This window comes from Tachypleus tridentatus, chromosome 7 (genome assembly GCF_004210375.1).
Source record: "Tachypleus tridentatus isolate NWPU-2018 chromosome 7, ASM421037v1, whole genome shotgun sequence".
In the NCBI taxonomy this organism is placed as follows: domain Eukaryota; kingdom Metazoa; phylum Arthropoda; class Merostomata; order Xiphosura; family Limulidae; genus Tachypleus; species Tachypleus tridentatus.
In genome coordinates, this window is record NC_134831.1 from 21,947,129 (window position 1) to 21,957,314 (window position 10,186).

Consider the following 10,186-nt stretch of genomic DNA (forward strand, 5'->3'; position numbering starts at 1 on the left):
TGAGATGTGGGTGCTTAAGCTTACAACGTTCCACATCTATATCACCCTTCACTTCCTGCAGACAGTTGTGGGAAGGTGACTGCTCTCCCAAGTTAAAATAAGAAAAAGATGAAAAATAAAAAATAAGGTACTACCATTTGGGGGTAAGTAAGATAAAACTTGCCTCTTGAAGTTAGCATATATGATTGTTAACTTCTTTGGGAAATTGATAAGTCAGTAAAGAAAAAAAGCATTGGTGGTGATACCTTTTAGTAACCTTTCTTTTCATATTTGTGGTAATTTATGGGTGTTTATTAAGCCCAGGCACTTTATAAACTTTAAAAAAATTGTATGTACTTCATGTTATGTGAAATTTTGTACATTATGTAACTATTGCATATTAAGAAAATTTACATACATCAGGAAAAAATGTGATATGTTATCCTTGGAAAACACAATTAAAGGAGTATAATATAATACTATGGGATTTCTCAGTATTGAGTTATAATAATCAGATGTAAAATATGCTAATTTCTTGAAAACAGGAAAAGAATGTAGGTTTCCCATTCTTCCATTTCTTGAAATCTAAAGAATATCATTAATTCTTCACTGCTGCATTTAAACCAACAAGCAGTTTGACTATAAAACAAGAAAACTGGGACACCTTCTGTTCCGATCTAAATCACAAAACTGATCCTAAACAATTCTGGACACATTTGAAAAGATTTACAAACACAGGAACAACAAACACAGTATATCCACCACTGGAACTGGATGGAGAAACAGCATACACTAACACAGAAAAAGCCGAGATATTTAAAAAACACTTAGAAAACACGTTCAAAACACATCATGAACCAGACATGAACAGATACTTTTATAATACAGTCACAAACTATATTGATCAAAACAGAAGCATTTTTACACCTAAATTTCCAGTTAACACTATTACACACCAAGAAAAAACAAAAGACTGGAGCACTCATCAACTGGTAAAACATATCACTGTAACGGAAGTCGTAACTGCTATTAACAACACAAAAAACAAAGCCCCTGGAGAAGATGGTATTCAAGCTATCCTCCTAAAACAAGGCACTCAGAGATTATATGAACACCTAACAGCGTTATTTAATCTCACTATCAGCTGGATATATCCCCGTTTCTTGGAAGGAAGCAATAATAATAATGTTCCAGAAAGAAGGAAAGCCAGCGAATAAACCAAACAACTACCGCCCGATTAGCTTAACCAGTTGTATTGGCAAAGTATTAGAGAGGATAATTAGTAATCGTCTGTCAGTTTACTTAGAAAAAAATTCAAAACGGATTTCGAAAAAACCGCCAAACTTCAGACCACCTGATTCGACTTACAGAATCAATTACTGACAGCTTCAACAAAAAAGAATGCACTGTAGCTTGCTTTCTCGACATTGAGAAAGCATTTGACACAGTGTGGCATAACGGCTTACGACATAGATTGTTTGAAATGGCATTACCCCAGGAAACTATTCGCTGGCTGTCAAACTTCCTGGATAACAGAATGTGTAAAGTAAATGTAAATGGGGCCCACTCAGGGTCCTTTTCATCCGAAGCAGGAGTCCCGCAGGGAGGGGTTGTTAGCCCTATATTATTTATCATGTACGTGAGTAATATGCCTCTGTCGGACCTAAATTTAGGTTATGTATCACAGTTCGCTGACGATGTAGCAGTCTGGAAAAGTGCCCCCACTCCGTCAATAGCAGCGACGAACCTACAACCAGTCCTAAATAACATCGAAGAATACTGCCAGAAATACAGAATCAAAATTAATATTCCAAAAACCCAAGTCATAGTATTCAGCAGATTGAATAAGCTGAAAAAAGATCCACCAAAACTCTATATGAATGGATCACTTTTACTGACTGCTACTTCTGCTAAATTTCTAGGTCTAACCTATGACTCAAAATTAACGTGGCTACCACATATTAAAAATGTACTGATACGAATCTGGAAAAGAGCAAACTATGCAAGAAGTCTTTCAGGTAAAATCCAAGGAACATCACCAGACAACATACTTAAAATCTACAAAACGTACATTAGACCAACAATAGAATATGCATCACCTGCCTGGATTAACATAGCACCCACACATGTACAGAAACTTCAACGTATACAAAATTCTGTACTAACTTCAGCATATAAAGTACCACGTAGCACCTCAACCACATTCATGCACAAGTATGCAAACATAGATACAATAGCTGAAAGACTCTTGCATAATTCTCTAAAATATTTCAATAAGAATTGGCATAAAAATGACTTAATGTGTGATCTCGACAGATATCACGTACATGATGTAAATGGTCCTAAATACCTCTCCCCTTTAACATATATTTAAGAAATGTAACATAAGCTGGCCACTATGCACTAGACACTTAGTCCTTGTTTCTTTTTAATTTTATAATTATTATTTTCTTTTTTAATCATTATTTTTTTTTCTCTTTTTGAATTATTATTCAAGTATTGAATAATAATATTTATTATTACTTTCTTTTCTGTATGTGTGTTACTACAAGTAGTAGTAGCATTCTCTCAATCGAGAAAAAAGGAGAAAAATATATATATATATATATGAAAATATAAAAAAAAATATATATATGGAAAAAAATTAAATGAAGAAAAAAAAAAAAAAAAAAAACTTCTTGTTCGTCCATGCATGGACTGAGCCCTGAAATGGACCTGAGTATGATGTTATACTTTTACTCTGGCCCAAAGCTTTAAAAAAAAACACAAAAAAAAACCCTAAAGACAGACGCTATAATCGTTCGGGAGGGAGGGAGAGGTCAAATGTACCTGACCCTCCTGGGTATTTAACAACATCAATACCCAAATACCCACAGAGTCAAACAACAACAGCTCTCGTATTCTATGATTTCGTAATGTATTGTTTTTATTGGTAAATATTTTCTGTATATTTGTATTACTATGATTTACTAAAATATTAATTTTGTGTTATATATTATTGTATTATTAAGGGTTTTGTTTTAGTCATCATTATTTGTAATTAATTTTATATTACTTTCAAATCACAGATAAAGGGTACAATCTGTAATTTATAGTCCTTCATATAAGGATGTGATCTGAATGTTTATAGAATGATGTAAAGGTAACAATGTCACGAAAGTATTAACTAGTTTTAAATGGAGAAAAAAAATGGTATTAGTTTGAAAGGAAGCCTTAATAAAATAATAACTTCTTCATGAGTTACTTTTTAAAATTCTGACCGTGTGTATAGATAACGTTTGAAAAGTGTAAGATCAGTTAAAGCCAATCACTACGATGAATAGGTTTTAAGGAATGTAATTTGATCATTATCAATATTTAATATTAACAAAGTAAACTTAAAAAGTACGTAATGAGAATGAGGGTAGTACCGAGTTTCTGCATTTCTTAAAGTGACTGTTTTTAATATGGCAGTGCATATTAGGCCCAGAATGGCTAGGTGGTTAAGGTGCTGGACTCGTAATCTGAGGGTCGCAGATGCGAATCCCCGTTGTACCAAACATGTTCGCCCATTCAGTCGTGGAGGCGTTATAATGTGACGGTAAATCCCATTATTTGTTGGTAAACTAGTAGACCAAGAGTTGGAGGTGGGTGATGATGACTAGCTGCCTTCCCTCTAGTCTTACACTGCTAAATTAGGGACAGATAGCCCTTGAGTAGCTTTGCGCGAAATTGCAAACAAACTAAACCAGTGCATAGTATAAATTTCAGCTTCAGAAATAACTGTTTTATTTCGTACGTGTATATCAGTAAAAGTCGAAATTACATTAATATTATAAAAATTGAAATATTACTTTGCATAGTCTGTTCAAACAAATTTAAGTAAGCTTTATATTAAATTGCGACCATACTTTGTATATCAGTATTTGATATGAAGATATTAGAATTAATCATACGCTTGTAATGCTTGAGGATAAATCTTGAAATCATTTATGTAGTGTGAAACTTTAAGTAAAACTGAAATTTATTATTTAATTGTGATACTTTTGAACTTCTGTATTGTTTATTTGCAAATTTAGCAAGAAATAAAAATATGTAGGTAAATCACTAAATCAAAAAAAAATTCTATTTCGATGAAAGTTCAGTGAATTATTTTGTTGATTTTAAGTCCTTGTGCATAAAAATGGAAAGATTTTTGAACATTAATAAAAAGTGTGGGAGTAAAGAAAAGGATGGCAAACCATAGAACAGTGGTGAAGAAATGGAAGTATGACAATAGTTATCTAGATTTTGGTTTTACTTCGGTGAATGCCAATCACGAAGAGTGTCCACAGTGTTTGTTATGTCTAAAAGTTTTGGCTCCAGAGTGCATGCTTCCAAGTAAACTAAAACGCCACTTAGAGACCAATCATCCTAACATGGCTTGTAAATCCCGTGATTATTTTACCAGAAAGTTAAAAGAATTGAAAGAACAAAAAGGTGCATTTTTGAAACAAGCATCAATACCAAGCAATGCTTTAGTAGTATCCTACAAGGTGGCATATAGAGTCGCGAAATATAAAAAGCCTCACACCATCGCAGAGAACTGATTTTACCAATTGCAATGGATATGGTGAACATATGGTTGGTGAATCTACGGGAAGACTGCTTTCAAAAATGCCTTTATCCAACAATACTATCAGTCGTAGAATCCAACACATGGCTGAAGATATCAACGATCAGCTAATTGAAAAAATGAAAGGAAAATAATTCATGTTACATCTAGATAAGGCGACGGATAGTAACAATGATGCTCATTTGATTTGCTGCACATGGTTCGTGGATGGTGACAAAATTGTGGAAGAACTTCTCTTTTGTAAAAGTATCACTGCAGGTACAAAAGTTCAAGACGTGTTTGAGATCCTTGACACTTTTACGTGTGCAAACAACTCAGACTGGATTAAGTGCGTTGGTGTGTGTACTGATGGTAATTGTTCTATGTCCGGTTGTTATGAAAAATTGCATGTACTCATACGAAGCAAACCTCTTGATGCACTTTGAACCCACTACATAATCCACAGGGAAGCCCTTGCATCAAAGCACCTGAGTCCTCTACTGAGCCTAGTCCTAGAAAGTGTAGTGAAAGTGGTGAACTTTATAAAAACTCAGCCACAGAAGGCAAGTTTTTAAAAAACTGTGTGAGGATATGGGATCTGATCACACCTATTTGTTTTGCTACTGTATCTCGTGATGTCTCTTTCGTGGGAATGTATTGTCCCGTGTGTTCGAATTACGACAGGGACTGTACTCTTTTCTCGAAAAAGTAGAACACGAATGTACTGAAAGCTTCTTGAATACTGATTTTTGTCAAAATTAGCATAGCTATGCGATCTTTTTGAAAAACAATGCGTTGAAATCTCTCTCTGCAGGGAAACAACACGCACATTCTGAAACTCGCAGAGAAGGTAGTGGCAAAAACTGTTTCCTCCTGTTGCAGCAGTTTTTTACATCTAATGAGGTTGATTTGAGCCACGAACTAAAATCTGTTTTTGAGGATCACTTAACACAGCCCGATGACTGGTTTGAAAACTACTTTCCAGAAGATATGGAGAAGTTTGCATTCAAGGCTAAGGCCCCATCTGAAGTTACCTCTGGAGAAGAAGAAAATCTTATTGAGCTGTCTTGTGACAGGACCTTAAGGACAGAATTTGGCAGCATGGAACTAACTGAGTTTTGGATATCAGTAAAAGATGAATATCTACTTCTAAGTGCTAAAGCTCAGCGAATTCTAATTCCACTTGCGATGTCATATCTCTGCGAAGCTGGGTTTTCGGCGGTTGTTGTGATAAAAAGCAAGTACCGCGCGAAAATTAATGTGGAACAGGAAATGAAGAAGGCAGTGTCCAATCTGATTCCAAGGTTTGAGAAGCTATGCAGTACCCAATAGGCGCACATATCTCATCAGTAGTTGTGGTTATTTAAAAAATAGAATTATTGTGTTTTGTTTTGTTTTACTTTCAATTTACGTGTATTATTTTTCAAACGTTTACTAAGTTCTTAGAACATAAATACTGATTAAGTATTAAGTTGTTTGGACCCAACTACTTAATGAACGGAACTGCTAGGTTTTTCTTTTTGCCTAGGGACGTCGTGAACCAATAACGTTTGGAATACGCTGTACTATACTGCTATCTTCTGTTCAGCGAGACTTCAGTGGTGTCTGAAAATTGCAACCATGGCTTGAGCTTGAAATTTACCAAAATACATAAAAATCACTAAGAAAAGTTTAAATAACAGAGAAAGTTTGTGTTAACAGAACCCATGGTACTTTTTAGGTGATACGCTTTCTTTTTTTAGGATGAACTATACCAAAGCTTTAAAACTAAATGTATTATACATTACAATATTCTTGTGGCATTCCTCTTTTGTTGGTGGTATCTTTTAAGTTACGTGGTGAAAACAATTCAATATCTAATCCACGGAAAGTATAAAAAATCGGTTTATTTATTTGATATTTCAAAGCACTTGAACACTTTTATATTCTTGTAACTTTAATTGTAAGTATGCTTTTACAAATGATGATAACTGCACTACACGATCATAAAAACTTAACTTACTTTTAAAAGTAATACACTATGTGTTATATTTAACATATACCCATAAACGTAAACATACTAACTTATTCACTGTACCAGTTAGAAAACATCTGTCTCTCTATCTTCGTAACTATCTTCTCAATATTTTATTGACTTCATATTCATTATCTACTTTCAAATACATTATAAAGTTCGACACCAGTCTTATTCGAAGTTTCTAGATGTATCTGATTTTAACATCTTACAGCCCACAGCTCCCCATGACTTGAACACCAAGCAAGAAGCATCTAGTACGAAAATATCTTCGTTACTTTCAGGATGTAGTGATCCCACCTGAAATGTGAGAACATCTATTGTTCTTCCTTGTATACATCCCACAACTGTACAAGTTACCGGACCTCATCACTCCCCTGTATTCATTCATTTATGTAAAGTTAACGGCATTATCGATCATATTTTATCATATAACCATATTTTACATTTGACAAGCTAAAGGCATGATTTTTTATTGCTTCAATTTCTTTACAAAATGGTTGAAAACGTAAAGTAACTATTCTTATTTTTTGCCTGTTGGGGTAAACACTGCATTACATTAAAATGATTTTATATATGCTAATCGGCAACTCGTATGACAACCACAGGTAATTTAAAGTCGTGGTGGTATTCATTCATTTATGTAAAGTTAACGGCATTATCGATCATATTTTATCATATAACCATATTTTACATTTGACAAGCTAAAGGCATGATTTTTTATTGCTTCAATTTCTTTACAAAATGGTTGAAAACGTAAAGTAACTATTCTTATTTTTTGCCTGTTGGGGTAAACACTGCATTACATTAAAATGATTTTATATATGCTAATCGGCAACTCGTATGACAACCACAGGTAATTTAAAGTCGTGGTGGTGGAACGGGATGTATCAGTAATGCATTTTCAAATATTTTTAGCGTAAGTAGTTGTTAGTCCAGTTAAAATTAATATGTAACAATTCTTTCCTATGCCTAATAATGATGTTTATAAAAAAAAACCAATGGTTCAGTGGTAAATCTGAAGGCTTATAACGCTAAAACCGAGTTTCGATACTCGTGGCAGGTATATCATATATACCTCCTCGTTTAATTATGAGTTTAAATACATACAAATAAATATTCATGAAGTTTCAAAAAATAAAATTCTAAAAGTTTCAGTTCTAGCTATCAATACGTTTACCAAACGAATTATATCAAATATAAACACAGTGTTTGTCGTTTGTTTATCGGTACGGATCACATAAAATTAAAGATAGTTTTATTTCACTATTAAAGTATGATGTCAATAATAATTATTACATAAGATACATTATGTTATAGCTTATAAAAATCTGTCTTCTTTTTTTAACACATCTTGCTTCATAAAGTTAAAGATAATTTTATTTCATTTCATTAAAATCAAACTGTTTTAACCTCACGATAAAATATTATTTGGAGAGTTTTGCCTTAGCAGTACAAGGTTAATAAATGTGTAAGAAAAGATGGCTTTGGTTTAAAACTTTGTTGTGGAAATTCTGTTAGTACAAGTTAAGATTTTACTTTGTTTTCGATTCAATAGTTTATATAAAATGAATTTTCTTTAACGTTTTTATGCATCAATTTTCTATCCGTTCTTTATCAAGAGAAAGGATTTGGCCTTGAAAGTTCTCGTTGAACCTTGTCCTAGTTTCTGAAGAACAACATTACTTATTTTTATTTGCTTCCTTCTTTGCACTTCCTATTACAATGTTGCTATACGACTCTTCCACTTTGGACGTTATGTAAACGAACGAACACAAGGTTAAGCAGATGAAAAACACCTACGAGTAAATACAGTGGGTAGCCATATGAAGAATTCGTCATATGTAATACACACACGCACACACACATATATATGGATAGATAAACGACAATTTGTCTGCGAATATGTTAGATTACAATTAGCATGCATTTTTATACGATTTGTTGCTCTGTCGATACGTGTTACTTCCATTACCACATATATTTTTATTAGGCTAACAAAGCTAAACTGAGGTCGGTAAATAAAAATTCAGAAACACGAGTTGGCTATTTTTTTCTAAATGCCTTCTTTCGTAAACGTTTTAATTGTATGTCATTAAAAGAAAGTAAATATGTAAAAGTTCCATTTTAAAAATACTATCAATGACAAACAAGGTTGCAATAGTTCAGCTCAGACATCAGTTGCTTTGACAACCTCTCTCTCTTTTTTTTTTTTTTGAACCTAAAATTTTCGATCCAAACCGGAATTTCTAAACACCAGAAAAGCTTCAAAAATTATAACATTTGTTCATCTGTTAAACGTTTTCGTAATAAATGTACACATTTTAAACATATACTATTTAAATAAAAAGATTACACAAATCACGTTTGTGTCTTTGGTACGTGTAGCTTTTGTTAGCGCAAAGCTACTCAAGTGTTATCTGCGCTAGCCCTCCCTAATTTTGCAGTGCAAGACTAGAGGGAAGGTAGCTAATCATCACCACTCACCGCCAACTCGTGGGCTACTCTTTTACCAACGAATAGTGGGGATTGACCGTCAAATTATAACGCTCCCACGGCTGAAAGGGCGAGCATGTTTGGTGCGACCGAGATTCGAACCCGCGACCCTCGGATTACGAGTCGAACGCCTTAACACACTTGGTCATGCCGGGCCACGAAACCCAGTTTTTGGCGATGTAATTCCGCAGACATACTGCTGTCCCACTTAGGGGCGATACGAGTAGCACTAGTACTTTCTCATACAAAATAATTAAAATACGCCATTTTAGCATGGTGACGTGGAAGTTCCACACTGTTCCTTTTCCACAGCAATGTAATTACTACCAAATTTAGATCCATCTCAGCCTCAACAATTTCTGTGTTTGTTACTCGAAAATGCATATTAACATATGTAGCTATGGAATCTAGGAATCTGAAAAGAAAAGAAAATACTGGGAAGTAGAAAACATTGAACAATGTTTGGTCAAATTATATTAACCAAAAATCCTAGCAAAGTCAGTTAAAATTCACCTACCGAACATTATATTTTGTCATGAAAGCTTTACATAATACGAGTCTTTAATATGTTAAGTACATAGCCTTGGCTAAAGCAGTCAACAAGTGTCGCTCACAGCCACTATAACATATTGTGCAGATAGAAGTTTACGTAAACAATCTGCACACGATTTAAAATCACGTGATAAAATCATGGAAATAGCATACTTACTGTTCAGTTACTTAGTGGCAGTGCAGGATTGAAGGTGAGGTGTTGCTATGGTAGTTAAAAGTACGTAAATGTTCGTGTGGTCTTTTGTTTTCAAGGCACGTTGTAAACGTTTGTAACATAATAACAGTTTCCACGGTCAAGGTATTTCATCTGCTGTTCATAATATTGTAATGATGGAAAAGTTATCTTAATAAATCCCAAAATACACGAACGGTTTATGGCTTTTCAAATGAAGCAGTCATTAAACCTACATTTTGACATCTTTTTAAATCATGAGTTTGGTTTATTCAAGCGAAACGAATTATGGGGTTGATTATTATCATATACTGAGAGCACAAGGCTGAATGGAAAGATGACATATACATTTATATTGCTTTTGTATAATAAAGTAAGTAAATATTATATATACATTTCT